The 27,420-nt window shown below is 40.5% G+C and overlaps 1 protein-coding gene across 1 annotated transcript in view; it reads right to left on the bottom strand.

Moving 5' to 3' along the window:
• The window catches only part of TTBK2 (tau tubulin kinase 2), a 175,728-nt gene extending 149,532 nt beyond the window's left edge, over window positions 1-26,196 (bottom strand). The window contains exon 1 of the mRNA XM_011989224.1: window positions 26,105-26,196. The gene's annotated coding sequence lies outside the window, so the exon portion shown is untranslated. The remainder of the gene's footprint in view (window positions 1-26,104) is intronic.
• Window positions 26,197-27,420: the final 1,224 nt, after the last annotated feature.

Raw genomic sequence — 27,420 nt, 5'->3', positions numbered from 1 at the left:
ACAACTCAAAACCAACTGAAACCAATAATCTACTGCAATCTGTTCCCCAAAAACCTATGGAAATAAAAGAATTTTAAAACAATAACCCATTGCATCCATTGCATACTGAGTTTGTGCCACAGTCACACAGAAAATAATTACTTCAGCTGGGCATGGTGGCTCACACCTGTAATCCCAACACTTTGGGAGGCCGAGACAGGTGGATCTCTTGAGGTCAGGAGTTCGAGACCAGCCTGGGCAACATGGCAAGACCCTGTCTCTACTAAAAATGCAAAAATTAGGCCAGGTGTGGTGGTGGGCGCCTGTAGCCCCAGCTACGCAGGAGGCTGAGGCAGGAGAATGGCTTGAATCCGGGAGGCAAAGGTTGCAGTGAGCCGAGATTGTGCCACTGCATTCCAGCCTGGGTGACAGAACGAGACTCCATCTCAAAAAAAAAAAATCAACATTCTCCACAGATTTTAAATAAGACTCAAATTTAAAAAAAAAAAAAAAAAAATCTTTTAATGTTGGGCACACAATTCAAAATTACCAAGCACACAAAGAACCAAGAATATCTCAATTTATATATGAAAGTGCAATCAATAGATACAAACGCCAAGATGACACAGATTTAGGATTTATCAGGCAAAAATGCTACAAGAAATAAAGGTGAACACCCTAGAAATGAATAAAAAGATATAAAGTCTCAGTAAAGAAATAAGAGACATAAAGAAAGAAATTAAAAATTTAAGCCAGGCATGGTGGCTCACGCCTGTAATACTAGCACTTTGGGAGGCTGAGGCAGGCAGATCACAAGGTCAAGAGTTCGAGACCAGCCTGGCCAACGTGGTGAAACCCCATCTCTACTAAAAATACAAAAATTAGGCGGGCGCGGTGGCTCAAGCCTGTAATCCCAGCACTTTGGGAGGCCGGGACGGGCGGATCACGAGGTCAGGAGATCGAGACCATCCTGGCTAACACGGTGAAACCCCGTCTCTACTAAAAAAATACAAAAAACTAGCCGGGCGAGGTGGCGGGCTCGGGAGGCTGAGGCAGGAGAATGGCGTAAACCCGGGAGGCAGAGGGTGCAGTGAGCTGAGATCCGGCCACTGCACCCTAGCCCGGGTGACAGAGTGAGACTCCGTCTCAAAAAAAAAAAAAAAAATTAGCTGGGCGTGGTAGTAGGTGCCTGTAATCCCAGCTACTCAGGAAGCTGAAGCAGGAAAATCGCTTGAATCCAGGAGGTGGAGGTTGCAATGAGCTGAGATGGTGCCACTGTACTCCAGCCTGGGCGACAGAGTGAGACGCCATCTCAAAAAATAAAAATAAATAAAATAAAAATAAATAAATAAATAAATAATTTAGAAGTGAAAAATACAGTAACTGAAATTTTAAAATTTCACTGGATGGGGTCAATAGAAAAATGGCAGTGTCAGAGTAAAGAGTCAGTAAACTGGAAGACAGATCTATAGAAATTACACAGTCTGAAGATAAAAGATTCTTATAAACGAATATAGACCCCAGGGACTAGTGGGACAATACTAAAAATTCTAATATTTGTGTCATTAGAGTCATAAAAGAAGAGGTAACAGTTTAGGATAGAAAAAATATTAAAAATGGCTAAAACTTCACAAATTTTGTGAAGGACATAAAACAACAGATTGATGAAGCTGACTGAATACAATAGGCATGCGCACACACACACACAAAACTCTTAAACATATCATAATCAAACTGCTGAAAATTAAACAGAAAAAAAAAATAAAAATAACTAGAAAACAGCCAGGCACGGTGGATCACAACTGTAATCCCAGCACTTCGTAAGGCCGAGGCGGGCGGAACACCTGAGGTCGGGAGCTCGAGACCAGCCTGACCAATACGGAGAAACCCTGTCTCTACTAAAAATACAAAATTAGCCAGGTGTGGTGACACATGCCTGTAATCCCAGCTACTCAAGAGGCTGAGGCAGGAGAATCGCTTGAACCTGGAAGGCTGAGGTTGTGGTGAGCCGAGATTGCGCCATTGCACTCCAGCCTGGGCGACAAGAGCAAATCTCCGTCTCAAAAAAAAAAAAAGTAGAATGGTAAAGGGACTCATGATGGTGGTTAGGTTTCTGCATTATTTCAGGTAATGTAATATTCATATTATATAATATTTATATAACATAGTTAATATTTAATGTAAGAATTCTAAGTAGATGGTACAAAGGAGATATATTGTAAGTCCTAGAGCAATCGCTTTAAAAACTACACAAAGAGATACCACGAAAAGCAAAAAAAAAAGTGGAATACCAAAACATGTTAAGATAATCCAAAAGTAGGCAGAAAGAAACAGAAGAACAAAAATAAAGGGACAAACATAAAACAAATAATACAATGGTTGACCTGAATCCAAACTTACCTGTAATTACCTTAAGTATAAATGGCATAAACATGCCGCTGAAAAGACAGAGATTAGCAGGATAAATATGATTCTATAAGAAACTCACTTCAAAAATAATATGTAGGTTAAAGTGAATATACTAAATACCACTGAAAATAATAACAATAATAATATTATTATTATGTAGGTTAAAAGAAATGGGGAAAAAGTATACCATGCAAATATTAACAAAAGGAAAGCTGGAGCATCTATTATAATATCTGACAGTGCTGACTTCAGGGCAAAGAAAATCACTGGAGATAAAAAGAAATACAGAACCATGGAAGAGCCAATTTACAAAGAAATTATAAACGTGTATGCACCTTAAAAAGACCATCAAAATACATGAAATAAAAATTAATGAACTGAAAGGAGAAACAGACAAATCTGTGATTATAACTGGAGCAGACAAATCCATAGAACAACTGAACACTTCGCTCCTGTACCAAAGAAATAACTAGATAGAAAATTGGCAATAATACAGAAGCTAAAACAGTACCATTAGGGTATAATTTAAAAATATATTTGGTTGTGATATTGTGGCTTATATTAATAATAAGAAATACAAATATTTGGTCTTTGTCCCCGGTCCTTGTTCAGAGCTCATAAAGCCCTTATAATTTCTGAAGTGATTAGGGTGATAGGAACATCTTTTGGTATAATACTTGGTTTTTGTCCTTGGTTCCTGAAATAGCTCCAGATAGAGAAAAGATGATAGGAGTGGATTTTGTTATTCATAACAAGCCCCTTTCAACCACATCTGGGTTTTTGTTAATGAGGTGACTTTAGGAAATCTTTAAAGATAGAGGGCTGGTTGCCAGGGAAACCAACCATGTGATCAGAGGGCTGGAACTTTCAGCCCCACTCACAAGGTCTGGGGAGGAGAGAGATGCTGAAGGTTGAGTAGACTACCAATGGCTAATGGTTTAATCAATCATGCCTTAATGAAGCCTCCACTAAAAACACAAAAGGACAAGTTTTGGAGACTAATAAGCATGTTGTGAGGGTAGTGTATCCTAACTTCATGAGGAAAGAAACTCCTGCTCTGAGGATCCTTCCAGACTTTGCCCTATGTATCTCTTCATCGGTATCCTTGTTTATATCCTTATTAGATAATAAACCAGTAAGCATAAATAAAGTGTTTCCCTGAGTTCTGAGAGCCATTCTAGCAAATCGCACTTCTCTGTCATTTGCCAGAAGTATTGAGTATAGTAGTGAGAACAGTTTATTTTTCTTATCTTACATTTTGGTGTCAGAGAATTGGTATTCATCTCCAAATTCCTGGCAGTGCTTGGAATTTCCTAAGTGATATGAATGCCTCTGTTATGCTAATGAAGTGACTCCAAGCTTCAGGATGGGGGCTGTCACCTGAAAGCATATGACTACATATGCTTTACTAGAACTTTCATCTCCACCTCCCAACTTCCAGGAAAAGAGGGACTAGTGATTGAGTTCAATCACATGACCAGTGATTTCATCAACCATGCCTATGTAATAAGCTCTTTTTGTTGTTGTTTTTTTGAGATGGAGTCTCACTCTTTTTGCCCAGGATGGAGTGCACTGGCGCAATCTTGGCTCACTGCAACCTCCGCCTCCAGGGTTCAAGCGATTCTCCTGCCTTAGCCTTGTGAGTAGCGGGCCACCACACCTGGCTAATTTTTTTGTATTTTTAGTAGAGACAGGGTTTTACCATGTTTGGCTAGGCTGGTCTCAAACTCCTGACCTCAGGTGATCCACCCGCCTCAGCCTCCCAAAGTGCTGGCATTACAGGCGTGAGCCACTGCGCCCGTTTTTGTTTGTTTGTTTGTTTGTTTTAAGAGATGGGGTCTCACTGTCGCCCAGGCTGGAGTGCAGTGGTACAGTCGTAGCTCATTGCAGCCTCGAACTCCTGGGCTCAAGCAGTCCTCCCGTCTCAGCTTCCCAAGTAGCTAGACTACATGCATGTGCCACTACACCCAGTTCATTTCACTTTGTGTAGAGACAGGGTCTGGGTATGTTGCCCAAGCTGGTCTTGAACTCCTACACTCAAACGATCCTCCCACCTCAGGCTCCTAAAGTGCTGGGATTACAGGCATAAGCCACTGTGCCCAGCCCTGAACTCTGGATATTAAAAACTCTGTAAATCTTAAATTCAGCTAGATAAAAAAGAAATTGGGGAAAAAAAAACACTCTGAACAACAAGGCTCAGGGAGCTTCCTGGTTGGTGAACATACCGATGTACTAAGAGGGTGGTGCACTCTGGCTGCATGAGGATAGACGCTCCCGTGCTTGGGAGCCTTACAAACTTATCATATAGTCCTCTTCATCTGATTGTTCATTCGTATCCTTTATAATAAAAAGGCAATTTTAAATATAGCACTTTCATGAGCTCTGTGAGTCATTCTGAGCAAATTATTAAACCCAAGGGTATTGTGGGAAGGCCCAAACTTACACTCAACCAGGGAAAATTTGAGGGGCTTGTGCTACAGACTGAAGTGAAGGCGGCTTTGTGGGACTAAGCCCTGTAACCTGTGGGGTCTGCATTAACTTGAAGCAATTAGTGACAGAATTAAAGTGAATTATAGGACACCCAGATGATGTCAGTGAACTTAAACACAACCATCAAACAACTGGAACTGAAATTTATAGAACACTCCACCCAACAAAAGCAGAATACACATTCAAACTCACAAGGAACGTACACCAAGAGACTATATAATATCCCAGGTCATGAAACAAATTTTAGCAAATTTAAAAGAACTGAAATCTTACATACTATGTTCTCTGATAACAAGCTAGTATATTCTAGCTTAATGATATTAAGCTAGAAATCAATAACAGCAAGATAACAAGAAACTCTACATACACTTGAAAATTAATAACAACAGGGCAAGGTGCCTGATTTTATATAAATAACACTATATTGGAACTAAGCCATGCTCATTCAATTATATGTTGCGTATGGCTGATTTCATACTACTACAGCAGAGTTAAATAACTGCAACACAGACGGTATTACACTTAGGCCTAATATATTTATTTTCTGGACCTTAATAAAATGTTTGGCTGGGCACAGGGGCTCGCACCTGTAATTCCAGCATTTGGGGAGGCCAAGGCAGGTGGATTGCTTGAGCTCAGGAGTTCAAGACCAACCTAAGCAACATGGCAAGACCCTCTGAGGAAAGAGAGAGACCCTCTCATATTGTTTTATATTGTTTTATACTCAGTACCTGTTTTAAGAAAAAAACAAGGAAGCGAAACCAAAGACAGGCAGCCCAGCGCCAGGCCCAAAACTGGGCCTGGGCCTGCCTGGCCTAAATCTAGTAGTTAAAAATCAACTCATGACTTAGAAACTGATGTTATCCATAGATTACCAGCAACGTACAAGAACATTGTGAAACTCCCTGCTCTGTTCTGTTTCATTCTGACCAATGGTGCATGCAGCCCCTATCACGTACCCTCTGCTTGCTCAAATCAATCATGACCCTTTCACGTGAAATCTTTAGTGTTGTGAGCCCTTAAAAGGGACAGAAATTGTGCACTCAGGGAGCTCGGATTTTAAGGCAGTAGCTTGCCGATGCTCCCAGCTGAATAAAGCCCTTCCTTCTATAACTCGGTGTCTGAGAGGTTTTGTCTGCGGCTCGTCCTGCTACATTTCTAGGTTCCCTGACAGGAAGCGAGATGACTGAGGGACGGCCGAGACAGCCCCTTAGGCAGCTTAGGCCTACCCTGTGGAGCATCCCTGTGGGGTACTCCAGCCAGCCTGAGTGACAAGATCCAAAGAGTGCTCCCAGGTAGGCAATTGCCCAGGTGGAATGCCTCGCCAGAGCAGCATGTAGCAGGCCCCCGCGGAGGATTAACACAGTGGCTGAACACTTGGAACTGGCACTTGGGAGTCTGGACATCCGAAACTTGGTAAGACTAGTCTTTGGAACTTGCCCACTCCATTTAAGTGGAAGCGTGGCCTGATCACCCATGGTGTGCCTTTATTGGCACTATGGTGTTGGTTTTGGTTTTGACTTGGTTTGAATTGCTTGACAGGACTGGTCTTGGGAATTTGCCTACTCCATTTGAGTGGAAGTGTGGCCTGATCACCCACGGTGTGCCTGTACTGGCACTTTGGTTTTTGTTTTTGACTTGACTTGGGACTGCCTGATACTTTGGTTTTGGTTTTGACCTGGCTTGGATTTCTGGATACTCTGATTTTGGTTTTGATTTTGGTTTGGTGTAAACTGCAGAAGTGTGTGTGTGCCCTTTTTGCCTGTTTTTTATTTTGTGGTGTGCGTGTGGTATAAGTGTGGTGTTTTGTCTCGAAGCATGGGAGCATGGGTCAAGCACAAATAAGCCCACCCTACTAGGAACTATGTTAAAAAATTTCAAGAAAAGGAAAAAAGTGGGGAGGCAGAATTTATATAAAAAGAATGTTATATGGTAAATTCTTGTCCTGAAATAAATTAACTGGTTGTTAAAGAAAAAAATGTTTGTACTAAGTCAGAAAGTTGAGACATGTCAAAAAATTGTCTGCGAAAGTCATGAAAGAAAAAAGGTTATTAAAAAAATTTTATGCAAAAACTGTTGTATAATTTAAAAGTAATAAGGCCTCCTGAATACTATTGAAGAATCAGTTTATGCGCAAGGTGTATAAAAAAAGTAAAATACACCTTTGGTAAAAAGATTATAAGGAGGCATAAGAATGTGGATTTTTACCTACATTAAAAGGTTAAAATAATTGTTGTTTTGAAAGTTTAAGCAAGTTTTAAAACGTTAATTGTAAAAAAGTTCTGTGTGTAAACATATTAGCTAAAGTTAAAAAGGTATCATTCAGTTTTTCTGTGAACTGGACATTAAAATAAAAATGCAACAGGTTTTTCTTAAAGCATCAACCTGCTCTTTAACAAAAATTATAAAGGGTTAAAAAGAGTCTATAAAATCTTACCTTATGGTCAAACATGAAAAATTGGATAAATATGTCTACAAGGTTTTATTAAAATTAAGTTTAACATTAACAACACACTAATATAAAGGTAAAATTTAGCTTATCTGGTATAAAAATCATACAAGAAGCATTATTAAATATAAAATCGTGTTTAGCTTTCTTTGGTCTAAAAACTAATAAAGATAGGTGCTAAAAGAAACACTCATTTTACTAGAGGATCATAGAAGTTAAAGACTTAAAACAAATTTTGGCACCTAAGACAGCATACCAAGATGCAAATGCCTGGTTGAAATGGATCAAATATTCCATCTGCACGTTAAACAAAAGCAACTGTTATGCTTGTGCAATGGCAGGCCAGAGGCCCTAATTGTGCCCCTTCCACTAAGGTGGTCCTCCAACCAACCAGGCATGGGCTGCATGGTAGCTCTTTTCCAGGATTCTACAGCCTGGAGTAATAAGTCATGCCAAGCTCTCTCTGCTATATTCCAAAGTCCCTGCAGGTCAGCCCCCAAGGGCCATCCAGCTTCCATCTCCCAACACTAAGTTTGCTTCGTGTCTTTCATGGCAGGGAGGAGACTCAGCATTCCTTGGAGATCTGAAGGGATGCAGTGAGCTTAAGAATTTTCAAGAACTTATCAATCAGTCAGCCCTTGTTCATCCCCAAGCAGATGTGTGGCGGTATTGCGGTGGACCTTTACTGGGCACTCTGCCAAATAACTAGAGTGGCACTTGTGCTTTAGTCCATTTGGCTATCCCTTTCACCCTGGCATTTCATCAACCAGAGGAAAAATAATAATAATTATAAGATATCGTAAAGCAAGAGAAGCCCTTTACAGGTCTTTCAACTCTCACATCTATTTAGATGCAATTGGAGCCCCGGATGGAATACCAGATTAATTTAAAGCTTGAAATCAAATAGTTACAGGATTTAAGTCAATATTTTGGTAGATGACAGTCAATAAAAATGTAGATTAGATAAACTGTATCTATTACAACCAACAGCAACGAGCTTTTCATGAGTTAAAAAGAAACACTCATGTCAGCCCCAGTCCTGAGGCTACCTAACCTGACAAAACTCTTTATGTGTCAGAAACCGAAAAAATACCAGTTGGAGTTTTAACCCAGACTGTAGGGCCCTGGCCAAGGCCAGTGGCCTATCTCTCAAAACAATTAGATGGGGTTTCCAAAGGCTGACCCCCATGTCTAAAGGCCCTGGCAGCAACGGTCCTGTTAGCACAAGAAGCAGATAAGCTAACACTTAGGCAAAACCTAAACATAAAGTCCCCCCATGCTGTGGTAATTTTAATAAATGCCAAAGAACACCACTAGCTAATGAATGCTAGACTAACTAGATACCAAAGCTTGCTCTGTGAAAATCTCCACATAACCACTGAAGTTTGCAACACCCTAAACCCCGCCACCTTGCTCCTGGTATCAGAGAGCCCAATTAAACATAACTGTGTAAAAGTATTGGACTGAGTTTATTCTAGTGGGCCCAACCTCCGAGATCACCTTTAAACATCAGTAGATTGGGGGCTGTACGTGGATGGGAGCAGCTTCGCCAACCCCTGCAAAGTGACTCTGAAGAAGACCACAAGCCCTACTCCAGTCACACCCGGAAGCTGACTGGTCCATGCATGGCCAAAGCATGAGGAAGCTCATCGCAGGACTCATTTTCCTTAAAATTTGGACTTGTACAGTAAAGACTTCAACTGACCTTCCTCAGACTGAGGGCTGTTCCCAGTATATACATCAAGTCACTGAGGTAGGACAAAAGATTGCTACAGTCCTATTATTTTATGGTTATTATAAGTGTACCAGGACTCTAAAAGAAACTTGTTTGTACAATGCTATTCTATCCAAGGTATGTAGCCCAGGAAATAACCAACCTGATGCGTGTTATGACCCATTTTAAGCCTCCCATGATCACAGTTTTTAAAATAAAGTTAAGGACTGGTCCTTTTCTAGGCGACACACATAAAGTAATAGCTAGGACAGAAGAAAGAGGGGTCTCCAAGCATATAACCCTAAAATTTAATGCTTGTGCCACTATCAATAGCAATCGGCATATAATAAGATGCAGTTCTTTAAATTAAAAAAAAAAAAAGGTTACACAGCGGGAAATAAATATACCTGCCATGAATTACACTCACGTGCAAATGTGTGTAATTACTGGTCTTGTGTCATCTAGACTACTTAGAAAAAGGATGAAAAAGATCCTGTTTAGCTCCAAAAAGCAGAAAGCAGCCCCTTCTGTATGGGTGGAAGCTGCAACCCCTTGAAATTAATAATTACAAATCCCTTAAACCCAAGGTTAAAAAAAAAAAAAAAAAAAGGAGAACACGTATCTCTGGGCCTCCATAAAAAAGGACTAGGTCCTAGAGTAAATATCTTAGTAAAAGGGGAGGTTCGTAAACTCTCTCCAGAACCAGTATTTCAGACTTTCTATGATAAACTAAAAGTGCCAGTACCAGAGACTCCAGGAAAAAACCAGAAATTTGTTTTTGCAATTAGCCGAGCATGTAGCCCAGTCTCTAAATGTCACTTCATGTTATGTTTGCAGAGAAACTGTAATAGGAGATCAATGGCCATAAGAACCCCGACAATTGGCCAGGCGCAGTGGCTCACGCCTGTAATCCCAGCACTCTGGGAGGCCGAAGAGGGCAGATCACGAGGTCAGGAGATCGAGACCATCCTGGCTAACACGGTGAAACCCCGTCTCTGCTAAAAATACAAAAAATTAGCTGGGCGTGGTGGCGGGCGCCTGTAGTCCCAGCTACTCGGGAGGCTGAGACAGGAGAATGGCGTGAACCCGGGAGGCGGGGCTTGCAGTGAGCCGAGATTTCGTCACCGCACTCCAGCCTGGGCGATGAGCAAGACTCCATCTTAAAAAAAAAAAAAAAGGAACCCCGACAATTAGTGCCTACAGGCCCAATTCCTGATGAATTCCCAGCCCAAAAAAATCACCCTGATCATCTCTAGGTTATAAAAGTCTCAATTATTAGACAATATTGCATAGCTAGAAAAAGGAAAGAATTCACTCATTCTATAGGATGACTTAGTTGTCTGGGGCAAAAACTGTATAATGGTACCAAAAAAAACAGTGACATGGTGGAGTTCCAATTACACAGAAAGAGATCCATTCAGTAAATTTCCAAGGTTGCAGACTGTCTGGGCCCACCCAGAATTCCACCGAGACTGGACTGGCCCCACTAGGTTATACTGGATATATAGACATACAGCCTACGCTAAGCTGCCTGACCGGTGGACAGGTAGTTGTGTTACTGGCACTATTAAACCATCTTTCTTCCTACTGCCCATAAAAACAGATGAACTCCTGGGCTTCCCTGTCTATGCTTCCTGTGGAAAACGAAGCATAACCATAGGTACTTAAAAAAATGATAAATGACCTCCTAAAAAATTATACAATACTATAGACCTGCCACTTAGACACAAGATGGCTCATGGGGATACTGGGCCCCCATTTACATGCTCAACCGAATCATACGGTTGCAAGCTGTTTTAAACATCATTACTAATAAAACTGGCCAAGCCTAGACTATTCTGGCCCAGCAAGAAACTCAGATAAATGCTATCTATCAAAATAGATTGGCTCTTGACTACTTGCTAGCAGCTGAAAGAGAGGTCTATAAGAAATTTAACCTTACTAATTACTGTCTAAACATAGGTAATCAAAGGCAAGTAGTTAAAGACATAGTTAAAAATATGACAAAACTGACACATGGGCCCATACAAGCGTAGCATGAATTTGACCTGAAGCCATGTTTAAAAATTAGTTCCCAGCACTAGGAAGATTTAAAACTCTTATAATAAAAGTTATAATAGTAATAAGAACCTCCTTACTGCTCCCTTGTTTGCTACCTGTACTTCTTCAAATGATAAAAAAGTTTCATCACTACCTTAGTTCACCAAAATGCTTCAGCACAAGTGTACTATATGAATCACTATCAATCTATTGCACAAAAAGACATAAGTAGCAAAAGTAAGAGTAAGAACTCCCACTAATAAAACGTGAGAGTCTCAAAGGGGGAAAATGAGGAAAGAGAGAGATCCTCTCATACTGTTTTACACTCAGTACCTGTTTTAAGAAAAAAACAAGGAAGTGAAACCAAAGACAGGCAGCCCGGTGCCAGGCCCAAAACCGGGCCTGGGCCTGCCTGGCCTAAATCTAGTAGTTAAAAATCAACTCATGACTTAGAAACTGATGTTATCCAAAGATTCCCGGCACTGTATAAAAGAACATTGTGAAACTCCCTGCTCTGTTCTGTTTCACTCTGACCACCGGTGCATGCAGCCCCTATCACGTACCTCCTGCTTGCTCAAATCAATCATGACCCTTTCATGTGAAATCTTTAGTGTTGTGAGCCCTTAAAAGGGACAGAAATTGTGCACTCAGGGAGCTTGGATTTTAAGGCAGTAGCTTGCCGATGCTCCCAGCTGAATAAAGCCCTTCCTTCTACAACTCGGTGTCTGAGAGGTTTGTCTGCGGCTCATCCTGCTACACCTGTCTCCACAAAAAATATAAGAATTAGCCAGATGTGTGGCACACATCTGTGGTCCCAGCTACTCAGAAGGCTGAGGTGGGAGGATCACTTGAGCCAGGAAGTTGAGGCTGCAGTGAGCTGTGATTGCAAGACTGTACTCTATCCTGGATGACCGAGCAAGACCCTGTCTCAAAAAAAAAAAAAAAAAAGAGGTCAGGCGCAGCGGCTCACGCCTGTAATTTCAGCACTTTGGGAGGCCGAGGCAGACAGATTGCCTGAGGTCAGGAGTTTGAGACCAGCCTAGCCAAAATGGTGAAACCCTGTCTCTACTAAAAATACAAAAATTAGCCAGGCATGGTGGCGTGTGCCTATAATCCCAGTTACCTGGGAGGCTGAAGCAGGAGAATCTCTGGAACCCGGGAGGCAGAGGATGCAGTCAGCCGAGATCATGCCACTGCATTCCAGCCTGGGTGACAGAGCAAGACTCTGTCTTAAAAAAAAAAAAGAAAGAAAGAAAAGAAAATGTTTGCCAATGCCTGTTCTAAATGAGCCATGGTTAAAGACAAAGTCCCCAGGCAAATTAGAAAATATTTGAATTGTACAAAAAGGAAAATATAACATATGGTATGCAGCTAAAGCAATGGTTAGAGGAAAAACTATACCACTAAAAGCTTATATTAAAAATGAGGCCAGGTGCAGTGGCTTAGGCCTGTAATCCCAACACTTTGGGAGGCCAAGGCAGGAGGACTTGAGGCCAGGAGTTCAAGACCAGCCTGCGCAACCCTGTTATTACAAAAATTTGTTTTAAAAACTCAACTGTGTGTGGTGAGTGCCTATAGTCCTAGCTACTCAAGAGGCTGAGGTGAGAGGATCATTTAAGCTCAGAAGGTTGAGGCTGCAATGAGGTATGATCGCTCCATTGCCTCCAGCCTAGGTGACAGAGATCCTGTCTCTTAAAAAATACATATATATAATACTAAAATAATTTTTAAATTGAAAATAAGTGAGAAAGTTTCAGATTAAAAATATAAGCTTCCACCTGGGGGAAAAAAAAACTAAACTCAAAACAAGCAGAGGAAAGAAACAAAAGGCAAAATAATAATAATGAAATTAAAACCAGAAACGTCATAGAAAAAAAAAAACAATAAGACCAAAAGCCAGCTCTTTATAAAGATCAATATAATTTATAACCCTTTAAGAAAACTGGGAAAAAAGAATACACAAATAATCAATATTAGGAATGAAACAGGGGTGACCACTATAGACTCCAAAGACATAAATATATGATTAGGAAATAAAATGAACAACATTATACACAGAAAGTGAACACAACCATCAAAAACTACTACAATTCACCCAAGGTGAAAGGGGCCTCCTTAATAGTCCTACTAAAAAATATGGGCATGATACGGTTTGGCTGTGTCCCCACCCAAATCTCATCTTGAATTGTAGTTCCCATAATCCCCACATGTCATGGGAGGGATCTAGTGGGAGGTAACTGAATCATGGGGGCGGTTACCCCCATGATGCTGTTCTCATGATGGTAAGTGAGTCTCATGAGATCTGATGGTTTTATAAAAGGCAGTTCCCCTGCACATGCTCTCTTGCCTGCTGCCATGTAAGACGTGCCTTTGTTCCTCCTCTGCTTTTCACTGATTGTGAGGCTTCCCCAGCCATATGGAACTATGAGTCCATTAAACCTCTTTTTCTTTACAAATTACCCAATCTCAGCTAAGTCTTTATTAGCAGTGTGAGAACGGACTAATACAGGCCTAGATTTTTTTTCCAATGGCAAATTCTACTAAACATTTAAAGAAAAAAATGAAACAAGTTTTATACAATCTCTCCAAAAAAGAAGAGGAAAAAACACTTCCCATCTCATTTTATGAGTCCAGCATTAACCTGATATTAAAACTAGTCAAAGGTTGGGCACGGTGGCTCATGTTTGTAATCCTAGCACTGTGGGAGGCGAAGGTGGGTGGATTGCTTGAGCCCAGGAGTTTGAGAACAGCCTAGGCAATATGGTGAAACCTCATCTCTACAAAAAATACTAAAAATTAGCTGGACGTGGTGATGCACACCTGTAGCCCCAGGTACTCAGGAGGCTAAAGTGGGAAGATCACCTGAGCCCAGGGAGGTTGAGGCTGCAGTGAGCCAAGATACCATCACTGCCCTCCTGGCTGGGCAGCAGAGTGAGATCTGTCTCAAAAAGAAAACAAAAAATAATAGATCCATATCCCTTATAAACACAGACATGAAAATCTCTCATAAAATAGTAGCAAACTGAATCCAGCAATATCATACAACAAATAATACACCACAATCCGGTATGGTTTATCCTGGGGATGCAAGGCTGACTCAATATTCAAAAATCAATTCATGTAGTACAGCAGATTAATAGTCTAAATATGAAAACCACATGACCTATCATGTGATACAGGAGAAGCATCTGACAAAATTCAACATTCATTCATGGTATAAACTCTCAGCAAACTAGGAATAGAAGAGAATTTTCTAAACCTGATGAAGCACATCTAAAAGAAAAACAAAGTTCACACAAACTCAGTTTTAAGACAATTCCAACTGAAATCTAAGCAGAATGTTTCATATAAACAAGCTGACTCTAAAATCTATGAGAATAAGCAAAAATTACCCAAAATCTTTATAAAAAAATAAAGTTAGAGGAAACACACTATATGATTTTAAGTCTTACTTAAAATCAAATCAGTGACCTATCTGCAAAGGGACAGAAATATAAACACATCAAACAGAATAAAGAGTCCATTGAGGGTGGAGGGTAGGAAGTGAGTCAGGATCAAAAAACTACCTATTGGATACTATATGTATTACCTGGATGACAAAATAATCTGTACAGCAAACCACTAAGACACACATTTACCCAGGGAACAGATCTGCACATGTACCCGCCTTGGACCTAAAATAAAAGTTAGAAAGAAAAAAAAAATGTATACATCAAAAGGATTTTTTTAAAGTCTCCAGAAATAGACACACACAGATATGGCCAATTCATTGTTTAAGTTCTTTTAAAAATTTAGATATAATGCACATACCATATAAGTGGCCATTTTAAAGAATACAATTAAGTGTTTTGTAGTATCCTCACAAGGTTGTATATAACCATTGCCATTATCTAATCCCAGAACATTTTCACCATCCCAAAACAAAACCCCATACCCATTAGCAGTCACTCCCCATTCCCTTCTTCTCTCAGCCCCTGGCAATCACTAGATCTTTCTGTCTGTATGGATTTGCCTATTCTGGGCCAAATGATATTTGACAAAGACGCAAAGGCAATTCAATAAAGAAAAGACAGGCTGGATGCTGTGGCACATGCCTCTAATCCCAACACTTTGGGATGCCAAGGCCTCAAGTGGATAACCTGAGGTCAGGAGTTTGAGACCACCCTGACCAACATGGAGAAACCCTGTCTCTACTAAAAATACAAAATTAGCTGGGTATGGTGGCGCATGCCTATGATCCCAGCTACTCGGGAGGCTGAGGCAGGAGAATCGCTTGAACCCAGGAGGCGGAGGTTGCAGTGAGCTGAGATCGTGCCACTGTACTCCAGCCTGGTGACACAGCAAAACTCTGTCTCAAAATAATAATAATAGTAATAATAATAATACAGAAAAGATAGTCTTTTCAACAAATTATGTTGAAACAATTGCTATCTCCATATGTAAAACACAAAACCTCTGTCTAAATCTCACGCTTTACACAAAATGTAACTCACAACGTATCACAGATCTAAATGTAAATATGCAACTTTTAGGGCAGGCAAGGTGGCTCACACTTGTAATCCCAGCACTTTGGGAGACTGAGGAAGGACCATCGCTGGAGGCCAGGAATTTAAGAACAGCCTGAGCAACAGAGCAAGACCCCATTTCTACAAAAGATTAAAATAAAAACAATTAGCCAGGCACGGTGGTACGTGCCTGCCTATAGTCCCAGCTACTGGGAGGCTAAAGCAAGAGGATCACTTAGAGGCCAGGAAGTCAAGGCTGCAGTGAGCCATGATCACGCCACTGCACTCCAACATGGCCAATAGTGAGACCGTGTCTCCAAAAAAAAATAAAATAAATAAATAAAAGTAAAAGATTTAACATGTAATAGGTTTATTATTATTAAATTTTTTTTTAATTTTTCAGTTTTAGCTTTTTTTTTTTTTTTTTTTTAGACAGAGTCTTGCTCTTGTTGCTCAGGCTGGAGTGCAATGGCACGATCTCAGTTCACTGCAACCTCCACCTCCTGAGTTCAAGAAATTCTCCTGCCTCGGCCTCCCGAGTACCTGGGATTACAGGCGCCCGCCACCACACCCAGCTAATTTTTGTATTTTTAGTGGAGACAGAGTTTCGCCATGTTCGCCAGGCAGGTCTCGAACTACTGACCTCGTGATCTGCCCGCCTCGGCCTCCCAAAGTGCTGGGATTACAGGTGTGAGCCAGTGCACCTGGCCAGTTTTAGTTTTTAATATAGTAACTATCAATAGATATAAATCCATGTTAAAGAATCTTTAGAGTACCAATCATTTTTAAGATTAGTAAGAGGTCCTGAGAGTTTGGGAATGACTAGATCATGTAATAGAGATCTATAATCATTTTTTTTACTATTAATAACCTTGATTTATGGTATATATTTGAATGAGTAAACACTTTTTAATACTCTACTATCTGAACTTTTACCAATCATTCTTTCAATAAACAAACACTTGACAAGAACCCTGACAATAGCTGAGGGAAATATGAGATGAGTAAGTAATGCTCCCTAGCCTTTTAGACAGGGTGGCAAAAAGATCTGATCTCCAGGGCAGCAAGACACACTACAGTTGAGAAGGATCCTGAAGCAAAGTCTGGACTAAAAGGAAAGGATGTCATTATTGATTAGTCGGTCTCGGAAGGACAATGGCAACATTCATCCATTCGACATTTATTGAGAACATATGATATGTTTTAGGCATTTTTCTTTAGAATAAATTCACAAGGAAAACCCATACAAGAGAGAAGACAATGATAAAAATGTGCAAGTTGGAAAGAAGATGTACAAGAGGTAACTTATCTAATGAATCTGAGAAAGCTGAACTTATACCAGTAGTGGTACACACACACAGAACTTCCAATCAGCTTCGCTACTCTTAAAAAAAGAGATAATCAGCCAGGCGCAGTGGCTCATGGCAGTAATCCTAGCACTTTGGGAGGCCAAGGCAGGCAGATCTGTTGAGCCCAAGAGTTTGAAATCAGCCTGGAAAACTTGGTGAAACCCCATATCTACAGATATGGTATAAAAAATGAGCCAGGTGTGATGGTGCCTGCCTGTAGCCCCAGCTACTTAGGGGGCTGGACCAGGGATGTCGAGGCTAACTGCTTATGATGGCCTTCTCAAGAAAATGGGTGAGGGGATGACAAACAACTCTGCAAATGAGTAATCAAGGTTCAAGTTGTCATGATAATGGTTATTTAAACCACTCATTTTGCCATAACTAATCCATGACCAGACCAAACAGAAAATACTGTACTTCTGGCCAGGTGCAGTGGCTGATACCTGTAATCCAGCACTTTGGGAGGCTGAGGCAGGAGGATTACCTGAGATCAGAAGTTCAGGACCAACATGGCGAAACTCCATCTCTACAGAAAATACAAAAAATAGCCAGTCATGGTATCGTGTACCTGCAGTCCCAGCTACTCGGGAGGCGAAGGTTGCAGAGAGCCGAAATAGCGCCACTGCACTCCAGCCTGGGTGGCAGAATGAGACTCTGTCTCAAAAAAAAAAAAAAAGCATTGATAGAGTCATAATAACTTAAACTCTGAGTACTGGCCTAAACTCTGACTACTGGCCTAACCAATATTAAGATATAACATTATTGGAAAAATAAAAGGATCTAACTGTGTATGTGTAGTAGGAATGAGACGGGCAGTGAAAAAGTTAAATCATCTTCCATAGTGGAAAGCTGGTAGATAATGACTAAAACTGAACAATTAATCAGCAGCAACACAAGCATCTTAGTTTGAGATATGGAGGTAAATACCAAAAGTACTAAAAGTGAATACTTCCCAAAGGATGAAAAATGGGACAGAGTGGAGAAGCCAGAAGACTCCTTTTTTAATAACAGCTTGTATATAACTATTAAACTTTTAAAATTATGTGCTGTTAAAACTCTAATAATAAAAACTAAATTTAAAAAGCAATTTGTGGCCGGGCGTGGTGGCTCAAGCCTGTAATCCCAGCACTTTGGGAGGCCGAGACGGGCGGATCACAAGGTCAGGAGATCGAGACCATCCTGGCTAACATGGTGAAACCCCGTCTCTACTAAAAAATACAAAAAACTAGCCGGGCGAGGTGGCGGGCGTCTGTAGTCCCAGCTACTTGGGAGGCTGAGGCAGGAGAATGGCTAAACTCGGGAGGCGGAGCTTGCAGTGAGCTGAGATCTGGCCACTGCACTCCAGCCTGGGCGACAGACCGAGACTCCGTCTCCAAAAAATAAATAAATAAAATAAAATAAAATAAAAAGCAATTTGTAGAACTTTTTTTTTTTGAGAGAGTGAGAGAGAGACAGAGAGGGTCTCACTCTGTCACCCAGGCTGGAGTGCTGTGGTGTGACCTCAGCTCTCTGAAAACTCCACCTCCTGGGCTAAAGCATTCCTCCTACCTCAGTCTCCTGAAAAGCTGCAACTTTTCACTAGTTTGAGACCAGTCTGGCCAACATAGTGAAACCCCATCTCTAATAAAAATACAAAAATTAGCTGGGCATGGTGGTGCATGCCTGTAGTCCCAGCTACTTGGGAGACTGAGTCAGGAGAATCGCTTGAACCCGGGAGGCAGAGGTTGCAGCAGTGAGCCAAGATCGCGGCACACCCTCCAGTCTGGAAAACAGAGCAAGACTCCATCCCCCATACCAAAAAAACCCAGTAGTTATTTCTATGTAGTATGGTTATTTTCTGGTGGATGGGGGAATTCCTCTTTTGTAAATTTACCACAGAAAACATGTATTTTTACAATTAGAAGGAAAACTGGTTTTAAAAGATAAAATATTTAACTCTCCCATACACGGTCAAATGATTTTCAACAAGAGTCCCAAGATCATTCAAGGGGAAAGGAAAGTCTTTTCAACAAATGGTGTTGAGGAAACTGGATATCCACATGTAAAAGAAAAAAGATGGACTCCTACCTCACACCATATACAAAAACGTACTCAAAATGAAGTAATAAACTAAACCTAAGAGCTAAAATTATAAAATTATTAGAGGAAGGCCGGGCACGGTGGCTCACACCTGTGATCCCAGCACTTTGGGAGGCAGAGGCAGGTGGATCACCTGAGGTCAGGAGTATGAGACCAGCCTGGCCAACATGGTAAAACCTCATCTCTACTAAAAATACAAAAAATTAGCCGGGCGTGGTGGTGCATTCCTGTAATCCCAGCTACTCGGGAGGCTGAGGCAGGAGAATCACTTGACCCTGGGAGGCAGAGGTTGCAGTGAGCTGAGATCGCACCATTGCACTCCAGCCTGGGCGACAGAGCAAGACTCTGTGTTGGAAAAAAAAAAAATTATTAGAGGAAAACATAGGGGTAATGTATTTCAGACATTGGATTTGACAATAATTTCTTGGATATAATACCAAAACAAAACAAAAAATAAATTTGGCCTTCATCAAAATTAAAAACTTTTGGCCAGGCACAGTAGCATGTGCCTGCAGTCCCAGCTACTTGGGAGGCTAAGGTGAGAGGATCTCTTGAGCCCAGAAGTTCAAGTCCAGCTGGACAAATAGTGAGACCTCATCTCTAAAAAAAAATAAAATATAAAAAAATTAAAATTTAACTAAAAAATTTTTAAAACTTTTGTGCATCAAAGAATACTATCAACAGAGTGAAAAGGCAACCCACAGAATGGGAAAAAATATTTACAAATCATATATCTGATAAGGGATTAATATCTAGAATACATAAAGAACTCCTAAAACTCAACAACAAAATAACAACCTGGAAGAAATGAAAAAAGGACTTGAATAGACACTTGTCCAAAGAAGATATACAAATGGTCAATAAACATGAAAAGATAGCCCCAACATCACTAATCATTAAGAAAATGCAAATCAAAAGCACAATGAGGGCCAGGCGCAGTGGCTCACGCCTGTAATCTCAGCACTTTGGGAGGCCGAGGCGGGCAGATCACCTGAGGTCAGGAGTTCGAGACCACCCTGGCCAACATGGTGAAACCCCATCTCTACTAAAATTACAAAATTAGCTGGGTGTGATGGCACAACAGTTCACTTCCATTAATATGGCCATTATAAAAAATAAATATGGCAGATGCTGGTGAGGATGTGAAATCATGTGAAATGGCTGGTGAGCCATTCTGCATTGCTAATGGGAATATAATATGGGACAGTTGCTGTGAAAAACAGTGCGGCAGTTCCTCAAATAACCAAACAGGGCCAGGAGCGGCGGCTCACACCTGTAATCCCAGCACTTCGGGAGGCCGAGGTAGGCGGATCACCTGAGGTCGGGAATTTGAGATCAGCCTGACCAACATGGTGAAACCCCGTCTCTACTAAAATTACAAAATTAGCTGGGTGTGATGGCACAACAGTTCACTTCCATTAATATGGCCATTATAAAAAATAAATATGGCAGATGCTGGTGAGGATGTGAAATCATGTGAAATGGCTGGTGAGCCATTCTGCATTGCTAATGGGAATATAATATGGGACAGTTGCTGTGAAAAACAGTGCGGCAGTTCCTCAAATAACCAAACAGGGCCAGGAGCAGCGGCTCACGCCTGTAATCCCAGCACTTTGCTGGGCCGAGGTGGGAGAATTGCTTGAGCTCAGGAGTTTGAGACCACCTGGGCAACGTGGCAAAACTCTTCTCTACAAAATATGCAAATATGAGCAAGGCATGGTGCCGTGCACCTGCAATCCCAGCTACTAGAACCCAGGAGGCAGATGTGGCACAGAATAGAGATCGCACCACTGCACTCCAGCCTGGGCAACAGAGTGACACTCTGTTTCTTTAAAAAAAAAAAAAAAGAAAGAAAAGAAAGAACGAAAGAAAGGGAATTATTTTAATTTTTTTTTATTTGAGATAGTCTCGCTCTGTCGCCCAGGCTCTGTCACCCAGGAGCCACCGTGCCCGGCTGGGAATTCTTACCCATGCTAAAATGCAGATAAACCATAAAGACATCACACTAAGTGAAATGATTCAGCACAAAGGGACGAATATTATATGATTCCACTTATAATAGGTATCTAGAGTAATCAAGTTCAGAGACAGAAAGTAGAATGATGGTTACCAAGGGCTATGGTGAGGGGGTATGGAAAATTAGTGTTTAATGGGTATGGAGTTTCCTTTTAGGAAGATGAAAAAGTCCTACAGACAGATGGTAATGATGGTTGCAGAACAATGGAAATGTACTTAAGGCCACTGAACTGTACACTTAAAAATGCTTAAAAAGAAAATCGTATGCATATTTTACCATAATAAAAGGAAAGTTTAAATTTTAAATAAGACTACCAGGCACTCCTCAGATGTAACTATAAAAGCCAAATAATTTTCACTATCTCACTCTAAATTACCAGTGGAAAAATCATGGGACAAATGGTATCCTGGGTGGAGTCCTTCAGTACACTGAAATAAATCTAAGAATAGACCTGTCCCAATTAGGAACCGAACACTAGGAGAAAGACCAGGAATTCTATAAGACACCAGGTTTGGCTGACTGCTTCTAAAAATGGCTCTCAATGACCCTCAACTCCTGCTATTGATCCTTTCCCTTGAGTGTGGGCTGTATCTAGTGACTTACTGCTAATGAACAGAATACAGCAAAAGTGATAGGATGTCACTTCCCAGATAGGTTATAAAAGACTGTGACATCTATCTTGCTCACATTCTCTCTCTCTGGCTCTTTCCACTTACTTGCTCTGATTAAGCAAGCTGCCATATCACCCTATAGAAAGGCCCACATAGCAAAGAATTGAGGCAGCTTCTGCTAGAAGATTACATGATTCTGCTTATAACAGACCAATAGCTAGCAAGGAACTGAGGCTCTCAAACGAACTATAGGAATTGAATCCTGCCAACAACCATCAGAATGAGCTTGGAAACAGATCCCTCCCAAGCTGGGCCTTGTGATGGCCGTAGCATACCTTGATTGCAGCCTATGACTGACCCTGAAACAGAGTATCCACCTGAGTCATACCCAAAATCTTGACCCATAAACATTGTGAGATAATAAATGTTATTGTTTTAAAACACCAAGTTTTGAATAATTTGTTATGCAGCAATAGATAACTATATACCAGGCTTCATTGGTAATAGGGTGATAGTTTCTCAAAGTTATGCACGACCACAGGTTCCTTTTTTGTTCTAGACTATGGATTATACCTGAAAAATTAACAACTTAGCTACAGTACCAATACTGCCAATAATTATTTTAGATTTATTTTTTCAGTAAGACTTATAATAAAAAAAACTTAGTGCAAGAAAACTAGAAATTAAAGAAATTAAAGAAAACAGAAATTAAATAAATTCCTCCTTAGTAATATCCTTAATGACCTAACATAGGAAGTAAATAGCAGGCTAATGAATTCTGACAAAGATGCTAATTCTGGAGGTGTTGCCAAACAAACCAAAAGAAGATCAAAATATGAACAGAACATACTAAATAGAGATTCAATTTGTAAATGCAGAATAACATGTGGTGAAAAGTCATTTGAAAAAATTTGTTGGGTAGAAAAAGACTAAGAAAATAGCCAACAAATTAATAAGTAAACACTGACAATCCCCTAGATTATAAACTCCTTGAAGATGGAGACACACATCATAATCATTATCCTCTGCCATAACCAAGTATTGAGCTTTGCAGTTAATCAATAGATATTTGGCAAAGTTAATTAAAGGGCTCAAAACGAGACATCAAACTGTATGTGTATATATATATACACACACACACACATATATACACATTTTTTTTTTTTGGATGCAGGGTCTTACTCTGTCGCCCAAGCTATAGGGCAGTGGTGCAATCTTGGCTCACTGCAACCTCAGCTTTCCGGGCTCAAGGGATCCTCCCATCTCAGCTTCCCAAGTAGCTGGGACTACAGAAACACATCACCATGCCCGGCTAATTTTTGTATCTTTTGTAGACACAGGATTTCGCCATGTCGGCCAGGCTGGTCTCGAACTCCTGGACTCAAGCGCTATCCGCCCATCTTGGCCTCCTAAAGTGCTGGGAGTACAGGCCTGTGCCACCATACTTGGCCACAAACTGTATGTAACTTAAGTCATATGGATTCACGTATACAAATAGAGTAAAAAAGATAAAGTAGAACAAAAATAAGAGTAAGAGGCACAAAGGGAAGTTTTTTGTCGTTTTGTTTTGAGATAGGGCCTCACTCTGTCACCCAGACTGGAGTACTGTGGCATGATCCCAGCTCATTGCAGCCTTGACCTCCTGGGCTCAGATGATCTTCCCGCCTCAGCCTCCCAGGTAGCTGGAACCACAGGTACACACCTACCTAAATTTTTGGAGAGACAGGGTTTTGCCATGTTGCCCAGGCTGGTCTCGAACTCCTGAATTCAAGAGATCTTCCCAAAGTGCTGGGGTTACAGGCATGAGTCACCATGCCCAGCCAGGAAATATTTTTTAAATTGTATAGGAACTTCAAGAAACATAAGCCAGACCAAACAAGACTTAACGAAAAGAACTCCCTAAAAGAGTATTATCTGAGATATTAACATAACACTACAGTAAGTTTATTGTCTTCTAACTTGAGGAACTCCTCACAAAATAGAGATTAAGACCAGACTACTGCACCTAGATTCAAATTCTGGCTATTGGGCCCATTACTTAACTTCTCTATACCTCAATTTTCTCATCTATTAAAAAAAAAGGGGGTAATGACAGTTGCCAAGCATTAAAAGTTCTAAGATATATGTAAAGTGTTTATTCATCACAGTGCCTAGTTCACTGACTGTGCTCAATAAAATTAGCCGGGTGTGGTGGCTCACACCTATAATCCCAGCACTTTGGGAAGCCAACATGGGCGGATCACCTGAGGTCGGGAGTTCGAGACCAGTCTGACCAACATGGAGAAACCCTGTCTCTTCTAAAAATACAAAATTAGCTGGGCATGGTGGTGCATGCCTGTAATCTCAACTACTAGGGAAGCTGAGGCAGGAGAATTACTTGAACCTGGGAGGTGGAGGTTGTGGTGCTCTGAGATCACACCACTGCCTAGGCAACAAGAGCAAAACTCCGTCTCAAAAAAAAAAAAAAAAAGGTAGTCATTACTTAACTAATTCTGCATGTTTCCTAACCAACAGAAGAGAAATGGTCACATTCACAGACATATTACTGTCCAAAACAGGTCCGGAACCACTTAAATATTAAAGGAAATTATCATTTTTGCACAGAGGCCCAGAATTGAAACTATCATACAAATACTACTTATCAAATTCATATAAAAATATTTTTGTCAGCAAAAGAAAATTACCTTACGAATATTATTACAAATTAAATTCCAGCATTTGCATTGTTATAATTTTACTTTTAAAGTTATTAGTAATAGAAACACCCCTATCTTTCACCATACACAAAAATCAAATCAAAATGGATTAAAGACTTCTTGAATCTAAGAGCTGAAACTATGAAACAACTAGAAGAAAACACTGGGGAAACACTCCAGTACACTGATCTGGGCAAAGATTTCTTGTGTAAAATCTCAAAAGCACAGGCAACCAAGGCAAAAATAGATCATTGGGATTACATCGAACTAAAAAGCTTCTGCACAGCAAAGGAAATAATCAACAAAGTAGACAACCCACAGAATGGGAGAAAATATTTGCAAACAATCCATCTGACAAGGAGTTAACCAGAATATATAAGGAGTACAAACAACTCAATAGCAAAAAAATTAAATAATCTGATTTTTAAATGGGCAAAAGATCTGAATGGACATTTCTCAAAAAAAAAAAGACATATGGGCCAAGAGCAGTGGCTCATGCCTATCATCTCAGCACTCTGGGAGGCCAAAGCAGGAGGATCACTTGAGCCCAGGAGTTTGAGGCCAGCCTGGGCAATACAATGAGACCCCACCTCATTAAAAGAAAAAAAAAAAACACACACAAATGGCCAACAGGTATATGAAAAAATGCTTAATATCACTAATCATCAGAGAAACGTAAATCAAAACCACAATGTGGTATCGTCTCACCCCAGTTAAAATGCCTTATACGAAAAAGGCAGTAACAAATGCTGACAAGGATATGCAGAAAGGGGAACCCTCATGCACTGCTGGTAGGAATGGAAATTAGTACAGCCACTATGGAGGCAGTATGGAGGTTCCCCAAAACAACCAAAACTAGAACTTCCATATTATCCAGCAATTCCACTACTGGGTATACATCCAAAAGAAAGGAAATCAATACAGCAAAGAGGTATCTGTACTCCCATGTTTACTGCAGCACTATTAACAATAGCCAAAATGGAATCAACCTAAGTGTCTATCCGGATGAATGGATAAAGAAAATATGGAATATTATTCGGCCATAAAAAAGAATGAAATGTTCTTATTTGCGGCAACATGGATGCAACTGGAGGCCACTACCTTAAGTGAAATAAGCCAAGTACAGAAAGACAAATGTTATATGTTTTCACTCATATGCCAGAGCTAAAAGAGTGAATCTCATGAAGACAGAGAGCAGATTGGCAGTTTATCAGAAGCTAAAAAGGGGAAGGGGAGGGGGAAGAAAGGGAAAAAAAAGAATATAAATGTATTTATTGTTACTGAACTGTACATATAAAATGGTAAAGATGGTAAATTATATTTGCATGCTTTACCTCAATTTAAAAAAAATTTTGGCTGGGCATGGTGGCTCACAACCATAATTTCAGCACTTTCGGAGGCCAAGGCAGGTGAATCACTTGAGCCCAGGAGTATGAGACCAGCCTGGACAACATGGCAAAACCCTATCACTACAAAAAAAAAAAAATTAGCCTGGCATGGTGGTATGTGCCTGTGGTCCCAACTACTCAGGAGGCTGAGGTGGGAAGATTGCTTGAGCCCAGGAGGCAGAAGTTGTGGTGAGCCAAGATCATGCCACTGTACTCCAGCCTAGATGACAAAGTGAGACCCTGTCTCAAAAAAAACAAACCTTTTAAAATAAAGTTAATATAATTAGTTGATCAAAAAGGAAATAAAAATAAACCAATGCCACTCACTATTTTTAGACTTGCAAAAGTACAGATTAGGACAGGCAAGGTGGCTCACACCTGTAATCCCAGCACTTTGCGAGGTGGAGGTAGGACGACTGCCCCAGAGTTGAAGACCAGCTTAGGCAACATAGTAAGATGCTATCTGTACAAAATTTTAAAAATTAGGTGTAGTGGCATGCATCTATAGTCCTAGCTATTCAGAAAGCTGAAGCAGGAGGATCGCTTGAGCCTAGGAGTTCAAAGTTGCAGTGAGCCATGATTGTGCCACTGCATTCCAGCCTGGGTAACAGAACAAGACCCTGTCTCAAAAAAAAAAAAAAAGTATGGATTAGTTCTCAAATGTGTTTTAACTTGAAGCAAATTTTGAGTACTCACCTATAGAAAAGAGGCATTATCATAGTTAATATCACAGAAGAAAGTATTTAAATTAAAAAGTGAGGACTTTTGTACACCTCTAGTAGGAATATACTTTGTTGTTGCATACTAATCGTCTAGTGTGCATGCTAAGGGAATGTACTTTGAAAATGGTATTGTACTGTATTATAAAAGAAAGCTGAAGATATGCATACCCTGTGACTCAGCAACTCCTTTACTAGGTATATATCCTAGAAATACCTTTTCCCTATGCACACCAGCAAACAGGTACAAGAATGTTCAGTCACATTGTCCATAAATGGTAAAAACTACAAACAACCCAAATATCCAGCAAGAGAAGAATGGATAAATTACAGTATATTCATCCAGTATATACACTCATATAGCAGCTTCTTACTCCTGCCGTAACAAATATGACAAATTTAGTGGCAAAACAACACAAATTTATATTCTAATAGCTCTAGAGGTCAGAAGTCTGGGCTTCTACTGGGCTAAAGCTCTAGGGAGAATTTATTTGCTTACCTTTTCTAGTTTCTAGAACCTACCTGAATTCTGTTTTGTTTTTGTTTTTGTTTTTTTGTTTTGTTTTTTAAGAGACAGGGTCTCACTATGTTCTCCAGGCTAGAGTGCAGTAGCTAGCTATTCACAGGCTCAATTATTACACACTACAGTCTCAAAGTCCTGAGCCCAAGCGATCCTCCTGCCTCGCCTTCCAAATAGTTGGGAATACAAGTGCACCACCAGGCCCAGCTTGCCTGAATTATTTGGTTTACTGCCTCATCCCCCACCTTCAAAGTCAGTAGTATAACATCTTCAAATCTCTCTCTGACCCTTGCTTCCACTGTCACATCTCCTTATCTCTCTCTGACAAAGTATATGCCTCCCTCTAATGAGCACCCCCTTGTGATTACATCGGATCCACCCAGATAATCAAGGAAAATCCTCCTCTTGCAAGAGCCTTAATTTAATCACATCTGCAAAGTCTCTTCTGCCACATA

Source organism: Mandrillus leucophaeus, unplaced genomic scaffold (genome assembly GCF_000951045.1).
Source record: "Mandrillus leucophaeus isolate KB7577 unplaced genomic scaffold, Mleu.le_1.0 Scaffold35, whole genome shotgun sequence".
Taxonomy (NCBI): domain Eukaryota; kingdom Metazoa; phylum Chordata; class Mammalia; order Primates; family Cercopithecidae; genus Mandrillus; species Mandrillus leucophaeus.
This window is presented reverse-complemented; position numbering and strand designations above follow the sequence as displayed.